Below are 27,379 nucleotides of genomic sequence, written 5' to 3'. Positions count from 1 at the left end.
AATGACACCCTTTCCAAACTGTGCTTCTACTATGGCTTATTAAAGAACACGTTACTATAAGCCGGACCTTCTGTCTGATGCTGCTCTAAGTTCTGAGCCGCCAGTGTTCGTTTCTGGTCTCTGTGTTGCCTTAATAGGGAGCTGTGCTTTTTGTTGGTTTGTTTTGTACCAGAAGGTTGCTTTAAATCATTGCCTAATCGGTAAAAAGAGTGCCCTGATTTAATTCTTGGTTTGCATTCATTCAGTCAGTCAGTGAAGACTGTTTTCGTTTTAGCCTTTAGGTCTTGCAAAATGACCTTTGTGTCCCTTGTCTCCCTGTGGTCTCTCCTTGTCTTCCTGATCTGTCAGAGCATGTTGCTTTAGTTAATGGTCTAGTTTCATTTTTTTTGCATGCAGCTGTCCAATTTTCCCAACACCATTTACTAAAGAGGCTGTCTTTACTCCACTGTATGCTGTTGCCCCCTTTGTCAAATATTAATTGAGCATATTGCCTTGGGTCCATTTCTGGGTTCTCTGTTTTGTTCTACTGGTCTATATGCCTGTTCTTGTGCCAGTACCAGGCTGTTTTGATTACAGTGGCTTTGTAGTATAACCTGAAATCTGATAATGTGATCCCTCCAACTTTGTTCTTCTTTTCAAGATTGCTGTGGCTATTTGAGGTCTTTTTTGGTTGCATATGAACTTTTGAAGTATTTGTTCTAGTTCTGTGAAATATGTCGTTGGTATTTTGATGAGGATTGCATTGAATCTATAGATTTATTTGGGTAGAATGGACATTTTAATGATGTTGATGTTAATGTTTAATGATATTTAATGATGTTTAATGATGTTAATGATGATTTTAATGATGTTGATTCTTGTAATCCACGAACAAGGTATGTGCTTCCACAGAGCATGTTGCTTTAGAAGGTGGGCTCTTGGTCCGTCCCTAGAGAATTAGTTTTCTCCCTCCTGCGGTCTTTCTCTCTTGAGTTTGTGCGGTGCTTTTGTGCCTAGATTGACATAGTCTGGACGGCGAGACTCATCCTTAACTTGATTAGGTCCAAGGGGACCTCTGCTGTGGCTGCCAGTGGAGCTTTTGATCTGACAGTGTTTCAGATTTTACCACACTCCTGCTGCAAAGACGAGAAACGGAAATGAGGAGGAGAGATGGCTTCTCTCCTTCTGAGGGAGCCAAACCTGCAGGAGTCAGTCCTGTGGTCTAAAGGTCCATGCGATTTTTTTTCGTTTTTTTTTTTTTTAATCCTCAACAGAGTATATGGTTTTCGTTGATTAGTTTTGTTTTTTTTTTAAAGGAAGGGAGAGAAACATTGATGTGAAAGAGGACCATAGATTAGTTGCCACCCTTACACGCCCGAACTGAGTGTCCTACCCACAACCCAGGTGTGTGCCCTGACTGGGAATCCCACCCACCGCATTTTGATTCCCAGGATGACGCTCCTACCGATGGTACCACCCAGCCAGGGCAAAGCATATATTTACATACTTACTTATGTATATATTCATTTATATAAATATATCAAATTATCTTTATATATTTAAATATGTATTATATATTTCTATAGTCATATTTAATTTACATATATAATTTCTATATGTTCATACATTGAAAATTATTGCATTTTACTTTAAAAATTTAAATATATAAATTATATATAAAGTAAAAACTATATTGATATAAAGTATATCTTGAATTTCTGCACTGAAATATTATATTAAATTTTGTTATATGTAAGACATTTAGAATATATTTTACATATTTACACATATTTGATTTACATTATACATATACAGTCATATATAAATAGTGTGTCTCTAATTTTTTTTCTAGTATATGGAATCATCACCCATATATATGTAAAAGATCTAGTTTTGCCTGGATATTGAAGCCCAAACCCTAGAAAGCATGTACAACCCCATTGTCCTAACCCTCCCACCCCTTGTTATAAATCTCTCCTAGTCCTACTGGTCGGGCTCTCAGTTAGACACAAACCCCTTGGTCTCATTTTTAATTGTCCTCTGAGGCTCCATCCAGGTCCTTTCGCAAAAGACCTGGGTCTGTGGCTGGTGCTGTTCCGCTGTCCGCTGAGCCGTTGGACCAAACAGACGGGATCTCAGGAGCCGCTTCGCAACCTGGAGTCCTGGGGTCCTTCCCTGAGCGCAGCCCCTTCTCCCAAGAACAATGACCTGCAGGCAGGCGCACTCTGCTACCGTCCCCTGGGCTTTGGAGCAAAGGGGCCTGACCCAGCCCCTCCCCCTGGGGTCCCTCCCAGGCCTTCCGCCAATGAGCGCGCAGGTCCTCATCCTGGGTCAGGGCTTTGCAAGAGCAGCCGCCTGCCTGGGAGCATCTGGCTCTGTGTCCTGCAGGGGCTTCTGCTCCAGGTGTGAGGCTCTGCTGGCCCTTCCCCGCTTCCAAACGTCCTGCTAGCGCTGTCGTGGGTTTTGTTTGTTTTGTTATTTGTTATTCTTCATCGAAGGTCATTATTTCCATTATTTTTTTTTTACAGAGTATAAAAGAGGGAGAAAGGGGGAGTGAAAGGGAGCAACCTGTATGTGAGAGAGACACATGAATTGGTTGCCTCCTGCAGGACCCCGACCAGGACCTGGGATCAAACCTCCAACCCAGGTATGTGCCCTTGATGGGAATTGAACCTCCGACTCTTCACGTTGATGCCAACAGTCTAACCCCTGAGCCAATCCAGCCAGGGTTTTTCTTATATGTTGTCCATCCTTGGGGGTCTCTGTGTGTTTATATGGCACAAAAGCAAGAGGAGAAACAATACCCACCCAGCCCCCCAAGCTACTTTCCTGCTGCCTCCTCCTCAGGTGCCCACTCACCACCCCGGTGAGGGTTCTGAGGGAGCTGAACTTATTGGAGTGACATTGGTTAGTACAATTTAATAGGTCTCAGGTGTACAATTCTACAACACATATTGTGTGTATTGTGTGTTCACCCCCAATTCATGTCTCTTTTCATCATCATTCATCTCTTTTTTACCCCCTGGTACCTCCCCTACCCCCTTTCTTTCTGGCAATCACCATAGCTCTGTCTGTGTCTGGGACTTTATTTATTTATTTATTTCTGCTTAATCCCTTCACTGTTCTCTCCTAGCCTCCAACTTTCTGCACTCCAATAGCTGTCCATAGTGTGGTGATTGTGTGTGTATGTGGGGGCGGGGGTAGGGCGGGAGGTGCAGGAAGGTAAAGGGGGGACAAATGGAGATGGAAGGGGGCTTGAATTGGGGTGGTGAACACACAGTACCGTGCACAGATGATGGATCTTAGACTTGTACACCCGAAACCTGTATCATTTTGTTAACCGTTGTCAGCCCAATAAATTAAATTAAAAAAATAGAGAAAAGTGTCCTAGGAAAGTCTAACATTAACGTTCATAGGTACCTGTGTAGATGTAATAAAGCTGAGAAAACCATTTGATAACTCCCGTCATCATTCAATTAACAATTTTTTGTTGACCCTCACCTGAGGATATTTATTCCACTGACTTATAGAGTGGTGTACACACATGTACACACACATGTACACACACACACACACACACACACAAATAATCTGGTTGCAGCACCCAGGGACGTGCAACCCTTTGGGGCACATGCCGAGCTCTACCCCTGAGCCACACTGGCCAGGTGAGAGCCCCCCACCTCAAATGCAAATATCATGAGGCACAGGTGTGTTGTCCTCAGCAAGACTGAGGCCAGTTGGGTGTTGATCAAGAACAGGTGTGTTCATTCAAGCCCTGCACCCTTAACAGCGTCCAACCCGATCATCAGCACAGAAGTCTGCTCCCACCTTAAATACACACACGTACACAGACACACACACACACACACACACACACACACACACACACACTACTTTGGGGGGATGAGCAGAAAATGGGTTGAGTGGGGAAGAGTGAACTGAAGGACACATTTTGCTTTGTACCTTCACATCATGTTTGGTTCTAAAACGCTAGAAGGGGTCTCCCATTAAAACATTTTTTTTGTGTGGAAGGTAGTTGTTCTCAATGCACTTTACTGAAATGGTTGAGCTATTTTAATAACGAGGAGGGGTGAGAAAAGAGAGGGGGAGAGAGATTATGAAGATGAACAGATGGTGACGTTCATGTGTTGGATTATTCAAAACAGAGCCCTAGCAAAAAATAAAATTTTCTGCACATTTACAGAAAATACCTAGGCAAAATATTGATACTCTTAGTGGATAAAATGAAAAAATACACACTTATTTCTAAGAACAAGTTAAAAAGGTTGCATTGTAACCACGGAGCAACTAACATGGGTAGGTTTAAATTAAAATGAAGATTTTCTAATTTTCCCAAGCATTTAACATTAAAAAACCTGGATATCTGAAGGCTGAAAAAAATCAAAACAAATCTCTCAGCTGTTTGTTTAAGTGATCAAATTAACACGGAAGTTTGTTTAAAGTAGAAAAAATTTCAGATGGTCACGCCGAATCACTTTTTAAAAAAAATTTTATTCTCACCCGAGGACATTTTTGCATTTATCTTCAGATAGAGCGGGACAAAGAGATTGACGATGAGAGAGAGAGAAACATCAATGTGAGAGAGACACATCGAGTGGTTGCCACCCACACGACCCCAAGCAGTACCAAGGAAAAACTGCAACCAAGGTACATGCCCTTAGCAGGAACCGAACCCTGGACTCTGGTCTGCGGGATAACACTCTAACCGCTGAGCCAAACCGGCCAGGGCCCGAATTACTTTTATACACATACTATTTGAAGGAATCATTTGAAGTAAACCAACAGAACAAAAATCCATTAGAGGGTGGAGAGCAAGAAGAGAACGAGGCTTAAAAGCTACAAAACCCTCAGTGCTAGTAAGAGAAATAGATAAGGTGCAGGGAGGGTTATTTTTAGGATGAGAAGATTGACAAGTACATACAAAGAATATACATCGAAAAGAAAAAGAAACACAGTAGGGTCTCACAAGGACCATGCTGAGTGGAGTAAGTCAGAAAAGGACAAGACCCATAGGATCTCACTGCTGTGTGGGGGTAAAACAGACAGCAACAAAGGGACAAACAAGCTCATGGGCACAGACGACAGTGTGGTGGTCACCAGGGTGTGGGGGTAGAATGAAGAGGGTAAAGGGGGTCACATGTGTGGTGGCAGATGGAGACTAGACTTTGGGTGGTAATCACACAATGAAATGCACAAATTCTGTAATATAGAATTGTACACCTGAATGTCATGAACCAATGTATGCCAATAGATTTTATTTAGAAAGAAAAACAAAGAATGTATCAAAACAGAGTAGCAAAGAAACAAAAACCAGCAAATGTACATCCCTGTGCCCACCCCTTCTTTGGAGGTGGACGGTGTGCTCTTCATGACTCCTGCCAATCATCTCAGGCTGTAGGGATCACTGCCCTCCCTGGACAGAGCTGAAAACCAGTTCTGACAGGTCAGTAGCTCTCCGTGTTTCAGTGAAAACACTGGTTTGCAGGCATGTCTGATGGTAAGAATACACCTCGTCCAATACACCCCAGAGAGGAAAGTTGTCAAGGAAACCTCAAAGACACACAGGCAAATGGGGTTTGAGCCCTTATGGAAGGCTTTGCGACAGACTGGAGTTGAAAAACTGGGGCGGGATGGGGAGCTCGTATCCCTGCAGGAAGGTAGGTTGGAGGAATGTGAATTAAGATGGTCTGTGTCTGTGTGGTTTTTTTTTTTTTGCTACTTTATTCCTCACACAGATGAGCATGGTGATCACCAGAAGGAAGGGGGCGGGGAGAGGTGGAAGAGGGTAAAGGGGCGATAAATGGTGATGGAAGGAGACTTGACTTGGGGTGAACACACAGTACAATGTACAGATGATGTGTTACAGAATTGTGCCCCTGATACCTACATTATTTTACCCGATGTCACCCCAATACATTCAATCTTTAAGAGAGGACGGGTGGTGGAGGCGATTTTCTGAGGCTCTGACTTCCCTAAGCCTCACTTTGCATCCAACCTTTGTCTGCTCTGTGCCTCTCCTGGGACTTCACAAAAGTCCTTGGTGACCCCAGATTCACTTACAACTATGTGGCCCGGTTTTGATGGTGGGCCCCACCCTTATCACCCCAACAAAGCCGGTGATCTCCTCTGTGACCAGGTTTCCTCACTGGACACACAGAGCCCTGAAGATGGATGACCATGACCCACAGTTAACAGATTAGCTCATGAACACACTAACACCCTTGGGCCCCCAAAAACATGAGTGGGACTTCCACTGACCTTGACCTTGAGTCTTAGCACCCCCAGCTCCGTCCTCCATTTTCCACAGAGACAGAAAAGGGGGAGCCACCTAACTAATGACCCCAACAAGCGTGTTTTGTGTAGGAAGTGGTGCAGTGAATATTTTCAACAGGTATCTTTGGCCCCTAGGGTGACCAGTCTCAACGGAGAAGGTGCAGATGCAGACTAGGGCTCCACACACAGGTTTGAATCAGTGACAGAGAACGTCATTGGGAACCAGACAGGAGGATATACTCACCGACTCCACTCAACTCCTCCAGGAGCCAGGCTATTGTATGCACTTTAAAATTTTTATTGATTTGAGAGTGAGAGAAAGAACATGGATTTGTTGTTCCACTTATTCATACATTCATTGGTTGATTCTTGTATGGAGCCCTGACCAGGGATCAAATTCACAACCTTGGAGTAGAGGGACGGTGCTCCTACCCGCTGAGCCACCTGCCCAGGGCTTGTATGCATTTTTGTGTGTGGTCAATTCTCACCCAAAGACATTTTTCCATTCATATTCTTTTTGAATTTTAGAATTTATTAAGAGAGTTGTCAATCTGAACAGGAAGGAATATTAAAAAAAATAATAACCTCTATGGGAAAACAGCCAAAATGTCACAGAGGGTATGCTACGCCCCCTATGTCAGAGCAGCTGGAAAGGCAGCTCGGGGACCTGGCGCTGACTGGACAGGCACCGCACACCCTCCGAGTTCTGAGCTCTCAACTTCATTGTACAAAAGGCCACTTGGAACATGTATCTGTTAGCTCTTAACTTCTATATTACTGCCCTAAGCCTCTCATTCCAGAAAACTAAAACCCATCACTCCAGTCAGGAGGAATGGAATGATGGAACCACCCTAACTCACTCAAAATTGCAGTCACTTCACACACACACAAAAAAAACAAGTTTCAAGAGACCCCAGCCCCCGACCAATCAAAATCTAGACTATTTCTGCCATTGGACAGGCAAGGCCTCATAATTCCTTATGTGCAGGCTCTCTTCTCTCTTCACTCTCATGCTTCCCTTTGTTCTACCTGCTCCACCCACCAAGTCCTTCTAGCCCGATTTCCAATACCCCTCTCTTCTACAGATTCTTTTGACCCTCAAGACCATTTGGCCACAGCTCTTTCTCCTCTTCCTCCCCCTTCCCCTACCCCAGATACGCCTCTTTCTCCCATTGCCTCTCTGCCACCTTATCTGAATGCCTCTTCTCCTCCACCAGAAGCACCTTCCCTCCCATCTCCCCATTTTCTCTACCCATGTAAACCTCCCCAGACTGGTTTATATCCACTCCGGGAAGTAGCTAGCGCCAAGGGAATAGTGCGTGTTGCCATCCCCTTCTCCCTCTCTGACTTAGCCCAAGTTGAACACCCTCTTGGCTCCTTTTTCTCTGATCCTGCCACCTACATCAAGCAGTTCCGATGCCTCACCCCATCCTATGATCTTACCTGGCACGATCTTTCTATCATTCTTACTTCTTCCCTCTCTGCACACGATATGGATTGGGTGTGGGCGACCACCCAAGAAGTAGCAGACGAGACACATGCCCGGGACAATAATCTCCCTCTAGGAGGAGAAGCAGTTTCTCCCAATGACCCAAATGGAACTATCAAATTGGCCATGCTAATCTTAGGGAATGCGACCATCTTATAAACTACCCTCTTCAGGCCTTAGAAAAACTAGCCAATAAGGCCATCAATTATGACAAAATCAAAGAAATCATTCAAAGGCCCCTAGAAAATCCGGGAGAATTTCTAGAACGACTCTCCCCAGCCTTTCCTAAATACATTCATATGGACCCCACCACCCGAGTGGGGACCACCCTCCACCACTCCCATTTCATCTCCCAATCGGCCCCTGACATTAGACGCAAACTCAAAAAACCTGAGGACGGGCCCGAGACACCTCAGAGAGAGCTCTTACATTTTGCCTTTAAGGTCTTTAACAACCGGGAGGAAACAGAGAGGGAAGAGCAACAGAAAAGACAACAGGAGAACTACCTTATGCTAGCGAAGGCCCTTCAAGGGAACACTGGTCCGAGGGGCCGAGGCTCTCGGGGACAACCTTTTCAATCAAATCCTCCTGGCTCCTGCTTCAAATGCAAACAAACAGGCCACTGGGCGAGACAGTGCCCAAACCCTCGCCCCACACGGGGACCTTGCCCACACTGTCACTGCGAGGGCCACCGGGGAATTGATTGCCCCAAACGCCAAAGGATATTCGGGTTGACCATCGCCATCAATGCCCTACCTAGGACAGTAACAAAATTTCTGGGACTGGTGGCAGAGGACTGAGGAGGCCCTGGGACAGTGGCCCCAGTATACATCATGAGCCCAGGGTAAACCTTCACATAACAGAAAAGGAAATCTCCTTCCTCATAGACACTGGGGCCACCTTCTCCATCCTCCTGGGATTTAATGGCCCTCTCTGCTCCTCTCAAACCTTCATAGTGGGGGTCTCAGGTCAGCGCTCCTGCCCCCTTATTTCCCATCCTGTAACTTGTATCTTAGAAGGAACTTCATTTACACATCAATTCCTAATCATGCCCCAGTACCCCACCCCCCTCCTAAAATGATATATCTTATGCAAATTTCATACTACCCTCCAACTCTTCCCTCCAAACAAATCTACAGTCAAAATATCAAAATATTCTCCTTGCTGGATGACAGCCACACCCCTGATTCCTCTGATTCCTCTGGTTCTTTTCCCATTTCTCCCTCTATTGTTAATCCTCAGGTCTGGGACACTAGCCAGCACTCCACAGCTACTCACCAGACCCCCATCAAAATATCCCTTAAAAACATCTCTCTCTTTCCTAATATACTCCAGTACCCCATTTCTCAAAAACATCTACGGGGTCTAAAACCCCTCATCTCCAAATTTGCAGCCTCAGGACTCCTAATCCCCACTAACTCCCCCTACAACACTCCAATCCTTTCTGTCGTCAAACCAAATGGGAAGACATCGCCTGGTTCAGGCCCCACACCTCGAATATAGAAGACCTCCTCACCTCGATCCAAGACCTCTTCTGGCAAGAAGCCCTTTGAGGTTTTACACCCTTGGAGACTGACTTCTACATCTTCCTCCTCCTCTTTCTTCTTATTTAACACGCTTTCCCTACTTCTTTTACTTGCTCCTCACATCTCTTCCTCTGACCTCAAGGCCCGCACCCTACGTTTGGAGGTTCTTTCTTAATATATCCTCCACCCAGCCTCTTAACCAAATAATCGCCCCCACAGACTGCCCAATTACTGGCTGCTCATCAACTATCACAATTACTTCAACTCTGACAAAACACAACCATTCAAAGAAATGGGGCTTTGTGCCCCCTCTTCTATATACCTTCACCCTCCAAAATAGCTATATACTAGCCGCCACATGTCCTAAAATAGACAACAGATATATAAAAACACCCACCAACCCCTGAACTTTCTCCATTTATGACCCCTAGGACTATAAGTGTGAACAAGGGCAAAAAAGAACCCTTATCAAGGGGTGGACCACATACCACATAATTATCGGTGGGAAATACGTCCCGCAAAAAAGATCTTTCCAGAAACTAGAAGATCTCACCCACAAATCTTAGCCCAGGAAAGTTCCCTAACTGAACACCTTCCTAACAAACAAACCCCATTTTCATGGCTAAATCTAATCAAAAAGGGAATCCAAATTCTAAACCTAACCCAGGACGTCGAGCCCTCTCCATGCTTCCTCTGTGCCTTCCTGCATCGACCACCAATGGCTGCAATCCCACTCTCACACCCTCTCAACATTTCTAAAACCCGCCCCACCTCCTCATTTTCCCTAGACCACGTGCCTTTATACAACCCAAATAACACCTATAATCTATGCTACTATAAATACATCTCCCAACCGACATGCAATCAAACTCAAAAAATTACGTTTGATTTTGCAAGTCCTCGGGGAACTTTCTTTTGGTGTAACCACACTCTAACCAACCACATCGACACCACCTCTCTGGGCCCATGTATCCCCGGAATTCTCACGCTATAGCTTCTATATTACACTGAAAATAAGATAGCCGGAAACCTCCAACCCGCCCCCCACCAGGAGCGGGCCATTTTTCTCCCTTTTCTTGTAGGCCTCTCTTTCTTCTCCTCCATAGCCGCCCTAGGAACCGGGGGAGCTGGACTTGGCTACAGCCTTAAAATGTCTGAACAAATTCAGGCAGATCTAGAAAGAGGTTTCAAAAACTCAACTGTCTCCCTAACCTCCCTACAATGACAACTCACCTCCCTAGCAAAAGTCGCCCTCCAAAACCGACGAGCCCTGGACCGTCTCACCACTGAGAAAGGAGGTACCTGCCTTTTACTCCAAGAAAAATGCTGCAACTATATCAACGAATCAGGTGTAGTAGAGGAAAATATTAACTCTCTCCGAATACTCCAGGAGAGGCTCTGCAATCGCAGGCCCGAGGAAGCATCACCACTAAGCCAATGGTGGTCAAACCCCCTCTTTAACATCCTACTTTCACTTATAAGTCCACTAATAGTAATTTCTCTCCTCAGACTGCTTCTCCCATGTTTACTGAAATTTCTACATGCACGGATGACTGAGCTCACTAGGGTTACCCACCACCAACTTCTACTTCAAACTTACACCCCACTACCCAGGGTGACCCCCCAAGAGGTGCAACCCATAGGGAGAACAGCAGGAAGGAGCTACAGAAGAACACTGTTGCTCGAGAGGCCCTTCCTAGGGGTCAACCCAAAGTTTCAATCAACACAAACTTTTTCCAACTTATATTAACTAAGAGTCGGGAAATGTTAGCTCTTAACTTTCATATTACTGCTCCAAGCCTCTTAAATATTTTACGTTTATATTGATGTCCCAAGGCTCTTATTGTTTAACCTTGTCCTAAGCCTCTCATTCCAGGAAACCAAAACCCATCACTCCAGTCAGGTGGAATGAAATGACAGAACTACCCTAACCCACCCCAAACTGCAAACGGTCGCTCAACAAGAAAAACAAGTTTCAGGAGACCCCAGCCCTGACCAATCAAGGACGACCACCCACCCAAGCCCTAAGTTTAAAATCCCTCAGTCTGGACAAGCCAGTCACTATTTTCTCCTTAGAGGTAGCCCCGCAAGTCTTTCCCTCAACAATCCTGCACTCTTCTGGCTCCTCAGCACCGCCTCGTTCTTCCACTTCTATCTCTCTCTCCCTCTCCCTTCCTCTCTCTCTAAGATCAATAAAGAAAAAAAAACAAATATATATATATATATATATATATATATATATATATATATATATAATTTTTGTGGGGAAAACAAACAAGGGCAGGGGGGAGGTCTCCACTCCCTGGCACTGTATCCCCTTGGAAATATCCTTCTTTTTAACAACTGATATAGGAGTCTACGGGTAAATAAACAGCACTCAAAAGTTTGCAACTTGCATTGGTGTACGACTGAATGAAATCTCCCAGCACCGTAATAGGTGAGACAGGTGCTCCCCAGAGATGACGTCCATGTGACATATCCAAGACATCGGAGCCAGGGGTGGTCCTGGGCGGGAACCCTCCTCTCATGGTGGTTTCGGATCAGCGACTCATCTCCGTCTAACAGGACACCTTCAGTACCTACCCAGGGAGCTGTTCAGGAGTCACGCCTGACTCCATGGTCCAGAATGAACTGAGCGATTCCAGACTCAGAATAGCCACAGAACATGCAACTATTTCCCCATTTTCCATCAGGGACAAAGAACTCTCCAGGGACCACCGGGTCACTGGACCCTAATGCATCAGATGACCCCGGGGCATTCCAGTCCTGCATTGTCTTCCATGTCCTCCAGCTTTGGGGACCTCTAGCCTGCTCATCATATCCACTCCAGAACTTGGTTTCCTCTCCCTGTGAGGTAGAGTGTCAATGTAAGAGACATTCAAACCTCTAGAAAATTGTGTGAATTTATGGAGCCAAACTGTTGACAGTCGTCGAGAAGCAGAATCTCAACGGATTGAGAAAGTGCTCCGCAGAAGGGCAGTTTCACACCTGATTTGATACATTACCATCCAGGGAGGAGACGTGAGTATGTTACATGACATTCCTTGGTGATAGATTAGGGAGGCGGGAGAAAGCTAAACTTGCTGGGGGCACCCCTGGGATTGGAGGAAAAGTGAAATGATAGACACACACATCTTTTACACAGGTGAGTACAGCATAGTTAACAGCAACCATGAACTCAATAACAATGACAATGACAATGATGGAGTTAGTGGCATCAACAGAACCTGGACTAGAAGGGTCATCAGTTTGAAAACATGTTGATAAAACAATTGAATAATGTCTATAGATCTATTAACATAAAAAGAAATACATCACCCAAGAATATTTCTCCATTGATTTTTATTGTCCTTTTACAGATAGAGTGGGAGGGAAAAAGGGGGAGGGAGAGAGAGAGAGAGAGTGAGAGAGAGAGAGAGATCCATGTGTAAGAGACACATCAATTGGTTGCCTCCTGCACCACCCCGACAAGGGGCCGGATCGAACCTGCACCCGAGGTGTGTGCCTTTGACCAGAAATCGAGCCCATGACTCTTCGGTACACAGGCTGACACTTAGTCACTGAGCCACATGGGCCAGGGCATCACATGTCAAGTTTTTTTTGTTTTGTTTTTTTACCCTCTCTCAAGAACATTTTTCCATTTTGATCAGGTAGAGTGGGATGGAGAGGAAGAGAGAGAGAGGGGGACACATCGAATGTGAAAGGGACACATTGAGTGGCTGCCTCCTGCACAACCCCAACCAGGGCCGGAATCAAACTGCAACCAAGGTAGGTGCCCTTAGCAGGAACCGAACCCGGGTCTCTCTGGACCACAGGCTGACGCTCTAACCACTGAGCCCAACCGGCCAGCACACATGTCAACTTCTAAAACACCATATGATAAACCTATTGATCCTATTACTCATCTATTACTAGCAATTTGGATCGACCCCATAAAAATCCAGTAGCAACATCCTTGCTCCCATGAGAGTAGCTGTCCCCTTGGTCCCCATCTCTCTGTGTTCTCTGTCCTGTCGGGTTCTGTGTCCCCATCCCACTTGTACTCTCCACCTTGTCTCCAATACCCTCACTGTGCACTAATCCACCCCCTGCCCATGTCCCCATCACTGCCCCTGTACCAGGCTCTGTTTTTAATAAATAAAATCACACATATAAGCCTTGGGAGCTGTGGATCAGTTGATTGGGGGGTCATCATAAGCACTAGAAGGTGGCAGGTTCAATTCCCCATCAGGACGTGCACCCAGGGTCCATCCCTAATCGGGGCACGTGTGGGATGCAGCCAATCCATGTATCTCCCTCTCCCTTCCTCTCTCTAAAAAATGTGTGAGCTCTCAGGGGAAAGCCAGAATTCTGGAACACCTGTGTCTCATGATATAAGATGGACAGTGTCCCAGCGCTGACAAACGATTCTAGTGGGATCTGTGGTCATATGAACAAATGTGGATTTTGATGACGTGGAATGAAGTGCACCAACACTGGGAGATCTCCATAACTTAGTGAAACGATGCATCGCTTTTAAATCTTCACGCATCAGGACACCAGTCAATCATTCAAGACCAACCAGTGGGTTTGAACAGAACAGAAAATATTCAATTTTGTTTCAGGCTCCACTTTGCAATGAGGTTTTCAGAAGTGACCACTTGTGTCGTGTTAGTAAAGTATCAAAGAGAACGATGCACAATTACCTGTAAAGGTTGTCAAAAATGCTCCTCCTACACATTTCTGTAGGCTGTAAATAATTTTTATACTGTGACGATCTTCCACAGATAACAAAAGAAAACAAAACATCGCAGATTAAACAGAGAAGCAAATATGAAAATGCAGCGGTCTTCTCATGGTGCAGAAGGGACCCGAGACCTACAAGAACAGGCAATGTAAGCAGGTCCACTCCTCCCTGGACCCTGTTTATTTGAGAAACTGTTATTTTTTATAAAAACATTATTTCTCTTAACATGTCATAGGTTATTAATATACTTAATGCATTAATACTTTTTATACCATTTGATTCCTTGTGTGGTAAACAAGGATAGCAATAACCCACATAAACATAATTATTTCTGGGGTCCTGCCTTATTTGTGAGACTACAGAGATTCTAAAACCAAAACGTTTGAGTGACTGAATAAAACAGCACATGGGGGGGACCCAGGGCGCCGGGTCACAGGGAGCTGTCCTGCAGGAGCAGGGTCAGGGCCAGGTCCCGGGTCCCAGACCTGGTTCTCAGGGTCTCAGGGCGAGGGTGGAGTCTGAGGCATGAAGCCTCACTGTTGGGGAGTCCCCTTCTCCCTGGTTTCACTTCTGCCTGTCACAACCTGTGTCCGGGCCTCCTTCCTGGATACTCATGATACAGACTCACTTCTCACTCCCATTGGACGTCCTTTCCCTCAGGAGCCAATCAGCGTCCCGGCCGCTCCCAATTATCAGGTCCCGGCGGACCCGCCCCGGACTCAGATGGTCCCGCACCAGACGTTCCCAACCCTCCTCCTGCTGCTCTCGGGGGCGCTGGTGCTGACCCGCAGCTGGGCCGGTGAGTGCGGGTCGGGGAGCGGCCTGTGCGGGGAGGAACGGGCCGGGCGGGCAGGACCGGGCAGCCATCCCCACCGGCCCGCTCCTCCCGCCCAGGCCCCCAATCCCTGAGGTATTTCGACACCGTCGTGTCCGGCCCGGCCGAGGGGAGCCCCGGTTCCTCGTCGTCGGCTACGTGGACGACACGCAGTTCGTGCGGTTCGACAGCGATGACGCGAGTCCGAGGATGGAGCCGCGGGCGCCGTGGATGGAGCAGCCGTGGGTGGAGCGGGAGGACCCCCAGTACTGGGACCGGAACACGCGGGTCGTCTCCAAGGACAAGGCACAGAAATACCGAGTGGGCCTGAAGACCCTGCGCGGCTACTACAATAAGAGCGAGGAGGGTGAGCCATGGCCCCCCGATCCCGGGCCCATCCCCACGGACGGGCGGGGTCGCCCCGGGGTCCGGGTCCGAGCTCCACCCCGCGCCTGCGGGACCGCCCGGCCCACCCGGGACGAGCCCGGGAACTTCGACCTGGTTTCACTTTCACTTTATGTAGGATGCCCGTGGGTGTGGGATGCGGTGGGGGCGGGGCCCGGTTGGCGGGGGCTGACCCCTGGAGAGTGAGCTAGACTGACCTGGGGGTGGGGTCAGGGTCTCACACCCTCCAGAGGATGTACGGCTGCCTGCGAGGTGGGCGCGGACAGGAGCCTCCTCCGCGGGTACGAGCAGGTCGCCTACGACGGCAAAGACTACATCGCCCTGAACGAGGACCTGCGCTCCTGGACCGCGGCCAACACGGCGGCTCAGATCACCCGGCGCAAGTGGGAGGAGGCCGGTGAGGCGGAGGACTGGAGGATCTACCTGGAGGGCAGGTGCCTGGAGTATCTCCGCCTGTACCTGGAGAAAGGGAAGGAGACGCTGCAGCGCGCAGGTACCAGGGGCCGCGGGCCGCCTCCTCTCCCCTGGGGCTGGAGCTCCTCCCGGAGACAGGACATGGGATCCGGGTCTGAGCACCTCCTCCATGGGTCAGGATTTTCAGATAAGGTCCCCGTTGGACTCCCACCTTCTCCCAGAGACACTTAGGAAGCAGGGGAGACCTCCCTGAAATAAACATCCGCGGTTCCCATATTGCAGGTAGAACTCTTGGGAGCCCCGGGGGACTATCACTCAGGCCTTGTTCCCTGTCCCACACCCACCGTGTGTGAGGTCTGACCCGTGTTTCTGAGTCAGTTGGTTACTACTCAGGTCAGGCCCAGAAATCCCTTTTATCCCCCTCGGTGACCTGACTTTGACCCTGGGCTGTGTACATTTGATTCTAGAACGTTCTAGACACTAGAAGATCATTCCAGGTGCTTCTGTCCAGGCTGGTGTCTGGGTTGTGTGCTCCCCTTCCCCACCCCGGGTGTCCTGTCTATTCCCAGGGTGGTCAGGTGAGCGCTGCTGGAGTGTCCCATGACCATGCAAAGTCCCTGAATTATCTCACCCTTCCCTCAGACTCTCTAAGGACAAGGTGACCCACCACCCCATGTCTGAGCGTGAGGTCACCCTGAAGTGCTGGGCCCGGGGCTTCTACCCTGCAGAGATCACCCTGACCTGGCGGCGTGATGGGGAGGACCAGACCCAGGACATGGAGCTTGTGGAGACCAGGCCTGTGGGGGATGGGACCTTCCAGAAGTGGGCATCTGTGGGGGTGCCCCCTGGAGAGGAGCAGAGATACACCTGCCATGTGCAGCACGAGGGGCTACCTGAGCCCCTGACCCTGAGATGGGGCGAGGAGGGTACGTGGGCACAGAGCCTCTTCCAGGGAAGCGGGGCCTCTGGAGGACTTGAGTGGGGTCAGGACCCTTACCTCCCCTTCCCTTCTCTTTCCAGAGCTGCCTGGTCAGTCAGACCACCTTCATCGTCGTGGGCATCGTTGCTGGTGTTGTGTTTCTGCTGGTGGGTGCTGTGATGTGGACCAGGAGGCGCTCAGGTGGGGAAGGAGTAGGGTGTGAAATTCTTGTCCCTCTGGGGTTATCAATCCCAGGGAGAAATGTGTCCCCCATCATTCACAGGAGGCACCGTACCCAGCGTGTCCTTGCCCAGAGTGGGGCTCTGTGCTAACACTTACTCTGTAGTGAGGCAGGTGTGAAAATGGGGTACACACTTATTTCCTCTTAATTCCAGTGATTGGCACCATTTCGCTGCAGTCACAGGTCAGAGGTAAGGTCCCTGCTGAGGACAAACTGTGGATAGTGAGGTCTTTCTGGGCCTGGTCAGCCTCAGCCCTGCCTGGGTCTGGCCCTCAGCCTCCATGTTCTGGGTATTTGTTGTTTCTGTGTTTTTGTAGATATTATGACTGTTAATGTTTTTGTGTATGAGTTTTGGTCGCATTCTCTTGGGGTCCCCATCTGACACCCACAGGGTTCATGTTGCCTGTCACTGTCCTACAAGGTCCTGGGGGTCCCTGCACACAGGGGACCATGCTGTGAGGGTGAATTTTCAGTCAACAGGGAGAATCAGACCAATAGATATATAGGATGATGGAGAGTCAGAGATGCAGAGGACAGATGGACTGATGGGAAGCATCATAGGCTCAGAAGGATAGGTGGATAAAATGGAGATACCTGTTTGCAAAAGTGGGGACAAAAGAGAACCCTTACACATTTTGGTGAATATATACTTGCACTCCAGAAAAATATTTTCAGCCTAGACCCACCCAACTTACATAATTGATTTCTTTCTCAGATCCTGTATCTCCCGATGTTTACAAATCGGGTGCCATGAATATGGTGAGAGCCTGAGAGAGCTATTCAAAGATGCCAACTTCCCAGCTTCCTTTTTAGAAAGAAATAGAAAATGGGAGAGAATTTTATGAGATCACTCAGATCTTAGATTTCTCTGAATTTAGGCTGAAGTCATTCTTTACCCCTTGGGACACTGGTGGATTTGAGCAGAGAGGGCAATATAAGGGAACAAATACCATTTGAGGCATAAGGAAATCAGGGAGGAAGCAGTTGACAGAAATACAAGGTAATAGAACCTAGGGGTTGTTTTTAGGGGACTCTGGGGGGTACCTTTTGGCAACTCTACCTCGAGAAGAGTGAAAGGACCATGCATCTCGAATTCAGTTTGTTCCTCCACACAACCCTTGATAAACTTTTTTCCAATGCATGTTGAGCTTTTATTATTTCACATACTATTTTTATTACTCTGTGGACAGTGTAGGAAGTCTACAGGGAAAGTGCTTGACTCAAAGTTACAAAAGACACTAGCAGGAAACTGGAACTAATTTTCCAGCATCCCAGTCACAAGTCTAACTTATGCCCAACGCATTTCAGGTAGGACAGGATGGAGGAAGGTTCTCAGAAACTGTAGATGATTTCTTCATGAGTCTGAAATCGTGGACTCGCGGGAAGTGACTAATGCCAAGGAAGGTCGGGCAGCTGCAGGGCTGATGGAGGGAAACTCACAACCCCAAGCTTACAGCTCACTTCCCTACCTTCCTTTTTAGCCCAAGACTGATCAATGAACTGCAGTTTGGTGTTTTTCTGTTTTACGCTCATGAACAATGTCATGATTTCTCCATCCACAGGTTCTATTTGAAGCCTGAGAAAATAACAGAAAGAATTCAGTTAATTCTACATGTTCTAGTTCAGCTTTGTAGCATCTAGGACTCTCTCCCCATACATCATTCTTTGGGCATTCTTGGGAGTCTGTTATGTGGACTTTGAGAAAGAAGGAGAAATTTTTGTAGATGAAAATCTCTTTTTGCAGTTGATAGAGTGGTCTTCATTAAGGGAGTCCCTGGAAGAACAATTTAAATTAATACTAATTGCCTGGCCATTGTGGCTCAGTGGTTGAGCATCGACCCTCACACCAAGAGGTCGTCGTTTCAATTCCCAGTCAGGGCACATGCCCAGGTTGTGAACCTGATTCCCAGTGAGGGGCATGCAGAAGGCAGCCTATCAATGTTCTCTCTCATGGATATTTCTCTCTCTTCCTCTCCCTTCATCTGTCTCTAAAATCGATAAAGAAAAATATTTTTTAAAATAAATTAATACTACCACCGACACTGTGGAACTCAAGAACTGTTACTCAACATGCATATACCATTACATGCTCACAACAAATGATGCCATGAATAATTTTATAAATTACAACATGGGGGGTCATAGGTATTAAAATATGTTCACATGCATAGGGAAATAGTCAATAATCTTGTAATAACTATGGGTGTTGCCAGGTGAAGACCAGACTTATTGGGGGGATCACTTCATAAATTACATGAATGTCTGCACACTCTGATGTACATCTGAAACCAATATAATGTTGAATGTGAACTATAATTGAAGACGAAGACTAAAAATATCTATGTTTACCTGGTTAGGAATGGAGGAGCCCTGATTCCAGAGCCCATGATCATAACATTTGATTCCATTTAAAAGAATTTTTTCTTTATTGATTTTAGAGAGAGAGAAGAGAGATAGAAACATCGATGAGAGATAACATCGACTGGCTGCCTTCTGCATGCCCCCAACTGGGGATTTGGTCCACAACCTGGGCATGTGCCCTGACCGGGAATTGAGTCAGCGACCTCTTGGTGCATGGGTGGACACTCAACCACTGAGCCACATCAGCCGGGAAAATTCAACTGGATGTCCATGTCCCAATTAGAATGTAGGTACAGGTAATTTTATCACCTGGAATTTGGTTCTTTCTTCAATTCATTGTTGTTGTTAATTTTCACCCAAAACATTTTGCCTTTTAATTTTTTTGGGAGAGAGTGGGAGGGAGAGACGGAGGAAAGGGAGAAAGAGAGAGAGAGAGAAACAAAAATGTGAGAAAGACACATCGATTGATTACCTCCAGACCAACTAGGTTGGGATTAAACCTGCAACCCATGTATGTGCCCTTGACCGAGAATGGAGCTGAAACCCTTTGGTGCATGGGCCGATGCTTTAACCACAGAGCCAGGGCCAATTTACTTTTTAAAAATTGCATTTATTGGGGTGACATTGCTTAGTAAGATTATATAGGTTTCAAATGTAGATTTCTATCATACATGATCTGCATATTGCATTGTTTGCCCACCACCCAAAGTCAAATGATCTTCCATCACCATACATTTATCCCCTTTTACCCTTTCCTAACCCCCACCCCCTCCCCTCTGCGAACCAAAATACACTTGTCTGTGTCTATGAGTTTGTTTTATTTCTCACATACAAGTGAAGTCATATGGTTCTTAGCTTTTTCCGACTGACTTATTTCACTTAGCCAGATATTCTCAAGGTCCATCCATGTTGTTGCAAATGGCAGTCTTTCAATGTACTGTTATTGAACATCTAGGTTCAAGAATGTAACATCGAAGGGGAAAGAAATACTTGCCATCATGGAGCATATATTGTAGTGGGAGGAGATGGACAATATAGCATATAATGTATTTAGTCTGCCTATTAGAAAGTGAGAGAAGCCTTGGGGGAAGATACAGAGGGTGAGGTATATTGGAAAATTTGCAGTGTTTGTGTGGGCTCTTGTGTGCATTGGACAGTTTCACTCAGTATCCATATTCATGGGAAAGTGTCATAGTGGGGTCCGTAGCACATTGAGTTTCTGTTCCAATTTAAACTTTTAAGTGTTCTAAGATAAACATCCCCATTTTTCTCCAGGTGCATCCATACTACTGTAAAAGGTAATATTTCTTTTTTTGTTTGTTTTTTTAAAGCCAAGTAGTATTCCATTGAGTAAATGTACCACAGCTTTCTTATGAACTCATCTACTGATGGACACTTTAGCTGCTACCAAATCTTGGCTGTTGTAAAGTACATTGCAATAAACATTTGGGTGCCTATAGTCTTTCCAATTAGTATTTGGGGTTTCTTTGGACCTGGAGAGCATTATGCTAAGTGAAATAAGCAAGTCATAGAAAGAGAAGTACCATATGATCTCACTTGTATGTGAAATCTAATGAAGAAAATAAACTAATAAAGTGGAGACAGACTCAGGGATACAGAGAACAGACTGACAGCTGTCAGAGGAGAGGGGGTTGGAGCCTGGGGGAGAAGGGTGAAGGGGTTAAGCAAAAGAAAATATAAAGACTCATGGACACAGACAATGGTATGGTGATTGCCAGAGTGAAGGGGGTGGAGGGTGGTAGGAGAAGGTAAATGGGGGATGAATGATGATGGAAGGAGACTTGGGGTAGTGAACATACAATACAATATACAGATGATGTATTGTAGAATTGTACCCTTAAAACCTATAGTTACTTGTCCATAGTAGTCTCAGCACCCCTAAAAGAAAACATAGGGGACACTCCTTGACGTTGCTTTTGGTGATGATTTTATGACCACAAGCAACAAAAACAAACAAGTGAGACTTTATTAAACAAAAACCCTCTTGCACAGCACAGGGAGCCATCAACAAAAAGAAAAGACAACCTTAGGAATGAGAGAACCTCTTTGTAAACCTCATATCTATAAGTATTAATATCCAAAATACATAAGAAACCCATATACATAGCAAAAATAACCCAGTTTTAAAAAATTGGTAAGGAACATGAATAGATATTTTTCCAAAGAAGATGTTTAAATAACCAACAAGTTTCAAGTTCAAGAAGCACAGAGATCCCCAAGTAAGAAGAACCCAAACAGTCCCACACCAAAACACATAGTAATTAAAATGCCAAAAATTAAAGACAAAGAGATAATCCTAAAAGCAGCAAGAGATAAGCAACAGGTTACCTACAAAGAAAACCTCATAAGGCTCTCGGCAGACTTCTCACAAGAAACACTACAGGCCAGAAGGCAGTGGCATGAAGTAATCAAGGTCATGAAAAACAAGGATCTGAATCCAAGACTACTCTACCCAGCAAGGCTGTCATTCAAAACAGAAGGTCAAATAAAGAACTTCCCAGACCAAAAAAAAAAAAAGGCTAAGGGAATACATTAGCACCAAACCAGCACTGCAAGAAATGTTAAAAAAACTGCTGTAATTAGAAGAAATAGGAAAAAAAATATATAACCAAACTAAACAAAAATGGCAATGAATAAGTACTATCAATCACCTTAAATGTAAATGGACTGAAAGCTCTGATGAAAAGACACAGAGTAGCTGATTGGATAATAAAGCATGACTTGTCTATATGTTGTTTACAAGAGACCCACCTCACAACAAAAGACTTACATAGGTTGAAAGTGAAGGGATGCAAAAAAATTTTCCAAGCAAACAGAAAGCAAAAAAAAAGCTAGGGTAGCAATACTCATATCTGATCAAATAGATTTCAAAATGAAGACCATAACTAGAGACAAAGAAGGCCACTACATAATATTGAAAGAATCTATCCAACAGGAAGATATAACCTTTATAAACATATATGCACCCAATATAGAAGCACCAACATATATTAACAAACTTCTGGTGGACTTCAAAGGAGAAATCCATAGCAATACAATCATAGCAGGGCACATCAACACCCCGTTGACACCACTGGATAGATCCTCTAGACAAAAAATTAGCAAGGAAACAGAGACACTTACTGAAGCACTAGACCAAATTGATTTAATAGATATCTACAGAGAATTACACCCCAAAACTACAGAATTCACATTCTTCTCAAGTGCACATGAGACATTCTCAAAGATAGACCACATGATAGGACACAAACTAAATCTCTACAGGTTCAAGAAGATTGAAATTATATCAAGCATCTTACATGTCAAGCATACCCCAATCAATCTGCGGGGAAATAATACAGAACCAGTGAAAACACTAACCACAGAAGAAACAAGCAAGCAGAAATGGAACGCGAGGTCTTGTCAGAAGGTCCTAGACATGTGGACAGAATGGTTATGAAAATTGTGGTTGGCAGCCTCTAGGGTGGTGTTCAATGATTTGCACCTCTGGCAGACACACCCTTGAGTGAAGGTGGCACCTGTGATTGGTTCGTAACCTCCAGGTCGAAATGATGAGGTATCACTTCCTGCTTTTACGTAAGGGAGATACTTCTACCCAGCTAAGAAACTCTGCCTTGTGGAATTATTTAAAAATACGTTTTTAGCCCTGGCTGGTTTGGCCCAGCAGTTAGAGTATTGGCCCGTGGACCAAAGTCTCGAGTTCGATTCTGGTCAAAGTCAGGTGCCTCGGTTGCAGTTCGTTTCTGGCCCTGGTCGAATTGTGCAGGACGTAACCAGTAATTGTGTCTCTCTCAGATCTATGTTTCTCTCTCTGCCTCCCTCCTTCCCATTCTATCTGAAGATAAATGGAAAAATATCCTTAGGCAAGGATTAAAATAAATAAGTAAATAAAAATAAATAAAAATAATTTAAAAAAATTGTCACCTGAGGATATGTTCACTGATTCTAGAGAGAGTAAGAGAGAGAGAGAGTCAGACAGACATCAATTGGTTGCCTCCCCCATGTGCCCTGACCAGGGATTGAACCCAAAACCTAGGTGTGTGCTCTACTGGGAATGGAATCCACAACCTTTCGGTGTATGGGACAACATTCCAACCAACAGCAACACCTAACCAGAGCTGCCTTGCAGAATTTGGTGAAGGAAGCTGCCATCAAAGGAGGTCCGCACGGCAAGGTTGCCTCCAGTGAACAGCCTTCTGGGTACTAAGACCCTCAGTCTGACAGACCTACAGGAACTGAATTTCACTGACACCTGTGATTTTCAGAGAAGGTTCCCTCCCAGTCAAGCCTTCAGATGGGACCCCAGTGGTGATGACATCTTAATTGCACCCTCAGGAAAGGCCCTAAATAGAGGAGCTACTACAATGTGACTGGAGTCTTAACTCACATAAACGATGAGGTAATGCATATTTTAAGCCCTAAATTTGTGATAATTTGTGAGACACTAACAGTCACCTCATAAAGCAAGGAGGAGAACATTTGCTTTACAAAAGAAAATTTAATGGCCCAGGATTTGCAGCTACACAATGCCAGATTGAGAACTGACTCTTTTTTCTTCTTTTGGCTAGTGATAAAAGACACATCCAAACAGGAAAAAGTGGGAAATAAAATGGGATTTAAAGAAAAAAAGTCCTATATTTAAATATTCTCTATGTCAAGCATGACAAGTCATACCACTGGTACTTTAAAAAAAAATCTTAACCCGAGGATATTATTTTTAAAAATTGATTTCAGCCCAGCCAGTGTGGCTCAGTGGTTGAGCTTTGACCCATGCACCAAGAGGTTGCCGGTTCCATTCCTGGTCAGGGCACATGCCCAGGCTGTGGGCCCAATCCCCAGCAGGGCATATGCAGGAGGCGGCCAATCGATGTTCTCTCCCATCCCTGTTTCTCTCTGTCTCCCTCTCCCTTTCTCTCTCTCTCAAATCAGTAAAGAAAAAAAAACTTAAAAAAAATTGATTTGAGAGAGAAATATTGGTGTGAGAGTGAAACATCAATTAGTTGCCTCCTGTACACACCCTGACCAAGGATCGATCTGACCAGGGATCAAACCCACAACCTTTCTTTTGGTATATAGGATGACACTCCAGCCAACTGAGCCACCCAGCTAGGGTCCAACTGTTACTTTTTACTCAGCATTGACTGGGTCCTTGGTCTAGGGATTCTACATATATTTTCAATATCCCAACAGAAGACTTCTCATTTTTTAGGAATTTGAAGCTGGCCACAGGATATACCACCACTTTGTACACCCTGGACCATCTCCACACAGAACTGTCCCTGTCACCAAGGACGATAGAGTTAAACTTACCCAACTGTCTCAAGTACACAATCCGGGTGTCCCAAGCCCTCGAGAAGTTGCACTATTCCTTCATCACCCAACTTGTTTCCAAGCAGATTGAGTTTTCTCAGAGTTCTGCTGCCGATAAGAACAGAAGCGAGGGATGCGCAGCAGGCGCTGGTTAACATGCACTCTTCCAGCCTGTGGTAAGGAGACACACAAGCGAGTTGGCTCCAATCCTTGGAGAGCTGTGGCAGGCTGAGCACCTGTGTGTGAACTAGGCATAGAACACCTCCCTCACGAGGTCCAGACAGAAGAAATGGGCCAACAACCAGACCAATGCATCAGCCTGTTCACCTCCCATTTCCCTTCTGCTTTCCCAAACTCTCAGCAGGAGCCCCTCTCCCCACCCAGGAACTTACCCAATGTTTTCTAGCTTGCAGTTTGGATGTGTCAAAGAATCACACAACAGCTCCATGCCTGCATCCCCGATGTGGTTACTCCCAAGCTCCAGGCTCTTCAGGTTGGGGTTACTTTTCAAAGCAAAGGCAATTTGTCGACAGGCATCACCAGTGAAAAAGCAACCAGACAACCTGTGAGAGAGACATATGAGCTAAAATCATGACCACCTGTCTCAAAGGTTTTTAAATTTAATTTAATTTAATTTAATTTATAGTTTTTATCTTCACCTGAGGGCATTTTTGCCTTTCAGATAGAGCATGAGAGAGAGAAGAAGAAGAAGAAGAAGAAGAAGAAGAGAGAGAGAGAGAGAGAGAGAGAGAGAGAGAGAGAGAGAGAAACATCAATGTGAGAGAGACACACCCACTAGTTGCCACTCACCCAACGGCCCTTAGCAGGAACCAAACCCAGGTGTCTCTGTACTGCAGGCCAATGCTCTAACTGCTGAACCAACCTGGCCAGGGCTCAAAGTTTTTCTGTCATAAAGTGGTGAGTGCCTTTGAACCTCTCTCATGATGTTCATGAAGTAGGGACCCCATGGAGACAAGTCATATATCCTAAGAATACCAAATCACTCATTCAAAAGAATATATGCACCCCTATGTTCATTGCAGCATTATTTACAATAGCCAAGAATGGAAACAACCCAAGTGCCCTTCAGTATAGGAGTGGATAAAAAAACAGTGGTACATTTACACAGTGGAATACTACTCAGCCATAAAAAAGAAGGAAATCTTACCATTTGTGACAGTATGGATAGACCTGGAGATTATTATGCTAAGTGAAATAGGCCAGTCAGAGAAAGACAAATTCCATCTGATCTCACTTTTTCTTCTTTATTAATTTTCGAGGGAGAGGGAGAGATAGGAACATCGATGAGAGAGAATATCGATGCGCCGCCTTCTGCATGCCCCCCACTGGTGACTGGGCTCACAACCTGGGCATGTGCCCTGACAGGGAATCAAACTGGTGACCTCTTGGTGCATGGGTCGACACTCAACCACTGAGCCACACCACCGGGCCATGTGATCTTACTTCTATGTGGAATCTAATGAATATAATTGATGAACAAAATAGAAGCAGAGGTGTGGATACATGGATGACTGACAGCTGTCAGACGGGAGGGGGCAGGACGGACAGATAAAGGAAGATGAAGGGATTAGAAAAAGAATACATACGCACAGCCCACAGATACAGACAATAGTGTGGTAATGGCCTGAGGAAGGGCAGAGGCTGGGTGGAAGTGGGCAAAGGGGGCAAATGGGGACATCTGTAATAGTGCCTACAGTAAAAATAAAGTAAAAAAAAAGAACAGCCAGGCAATATTCAAAGCTCGTAGTGGATATTAACTCACACCGCTCTTGTCCTGATTCTACAAACAGGGAAACTGAGACCGGAACACTAAGCATTTTGTCTGAAGACTCAGATAACATTCAAGTTTTTTAAAGAATTACAGTTGACATTCAGTATTTTGTATAGGGAGGGAGGGGGAGGAGAGAGAGAGAGAAACATCGATGTGAGAGAGACACATTGACTGGTTGCCTCCCGCACAACCCATCCAGGGCTGGGGATGAGCCAAACCCAAAGGTACATGCCTTTGACCAGAATTGAACCCACAACTCTTCGGTCCATGGGCTGATGCTCTATCCACTAAGCCAATCTGGCCAGGACTAATGTTTTATTCTTTATGGGTTGCACAGTCTCTCTCACAATAACTCAACTTTGCCATGGAAGTACAAAGGCAATTTTAGAGAATATGTAAATGAATGCTTGTACTCTAATATAACTTTACTCACAAAAGCAGGCAGAGAACTAGATTGAGTTCCTGGGCTGTCGTTTGATGGTCTCTGATCTAACACAACACATGGTTTACGTACGTCTTGTTTATCTCCCCGAGAGTCAAAGCAAAACCCATTAGAACGGGACGTTTGTTTTGTTCACTGATCTATCCCAACCACCTAGAAGAGTGTCAGACAATAGGAACACGAGGGCCTGTGAGCTCCTGAATGAAAGCGCTTCATAGACTTGTATCAGAAAATAACCAAAACCACAGTATATGGATTTTCATTTCAGATTTCTTTCTGCTTTGCAGTTACAACTTAAATCCATGGTTCCACCTGATTTGGTGTGACCAATACACAGTGAGTAACAATTTGTTGACTACTTAGATATTGAAGCAGATACTGGAAAAACCCAAGTTTATTGTTTAAATAGTCAACATTTTTTAATTTATTGATTGTAGAGGAAGAGGGGAAGAGAGCAAGAGAAAGAGAGAGAGAGAAGGAAACATCGATTTGTTTTTCCACTTATTGAGGCATTCATTGGTTGACCCTTGTATGAGCCCTTCCTGGGAATCAAACTCACAACAGCCTTGGCATATCGGGATGACCATCCAAACACCTGAGCTTTGTGGCTCTGTCTAGAGAGAAGTTTGAGATGAGAGTCACATAC

General features: G+C 45.5%; 1 protein-coding gene and 1 pseudogene across 2 annotated transcripts in view; one reads left to right on the top strand and one right to left on the bottom strand.

Moving 5' to 3' along the window:
• The window catches only part of LOC118639189 (class I histocompatibility antigen, Gogo-C*0203 alpha chain-like), a 361,626-nt gene that overhangs the window by 18,518 nt on the left and 315,729 nt on the right, over nucleotides 1-27,379 (bottom strand). The gene's annotated exons all lie outside the window — the stretch shown is intronic.
• Nucleotides 14,738-18,662, top strand: LOC118639190 (annotated as a pseudogene).

The sequence above is a fragment of the Molossus molossus genome, unplaced genomic scaffold (assembly GCF_014108415.1).
Source record: "Molossus molossus isolate mMolMol1 unplaced genomic scaffold, mMolMol1.p scaffold_m16_p_21, whole genome shotgun sequence".
Lineage (NCBI taxonomy): Eukaryota > Metazoa > Chordata > Mammalia > Chiroptera > Molossidae > Molossus > Molossus molossus.
The sequence above is the reverse complement of the archived record's forward strand: the minus strand, read 5'-3'. Positions and strand labels throughout refer to the sequence as shown.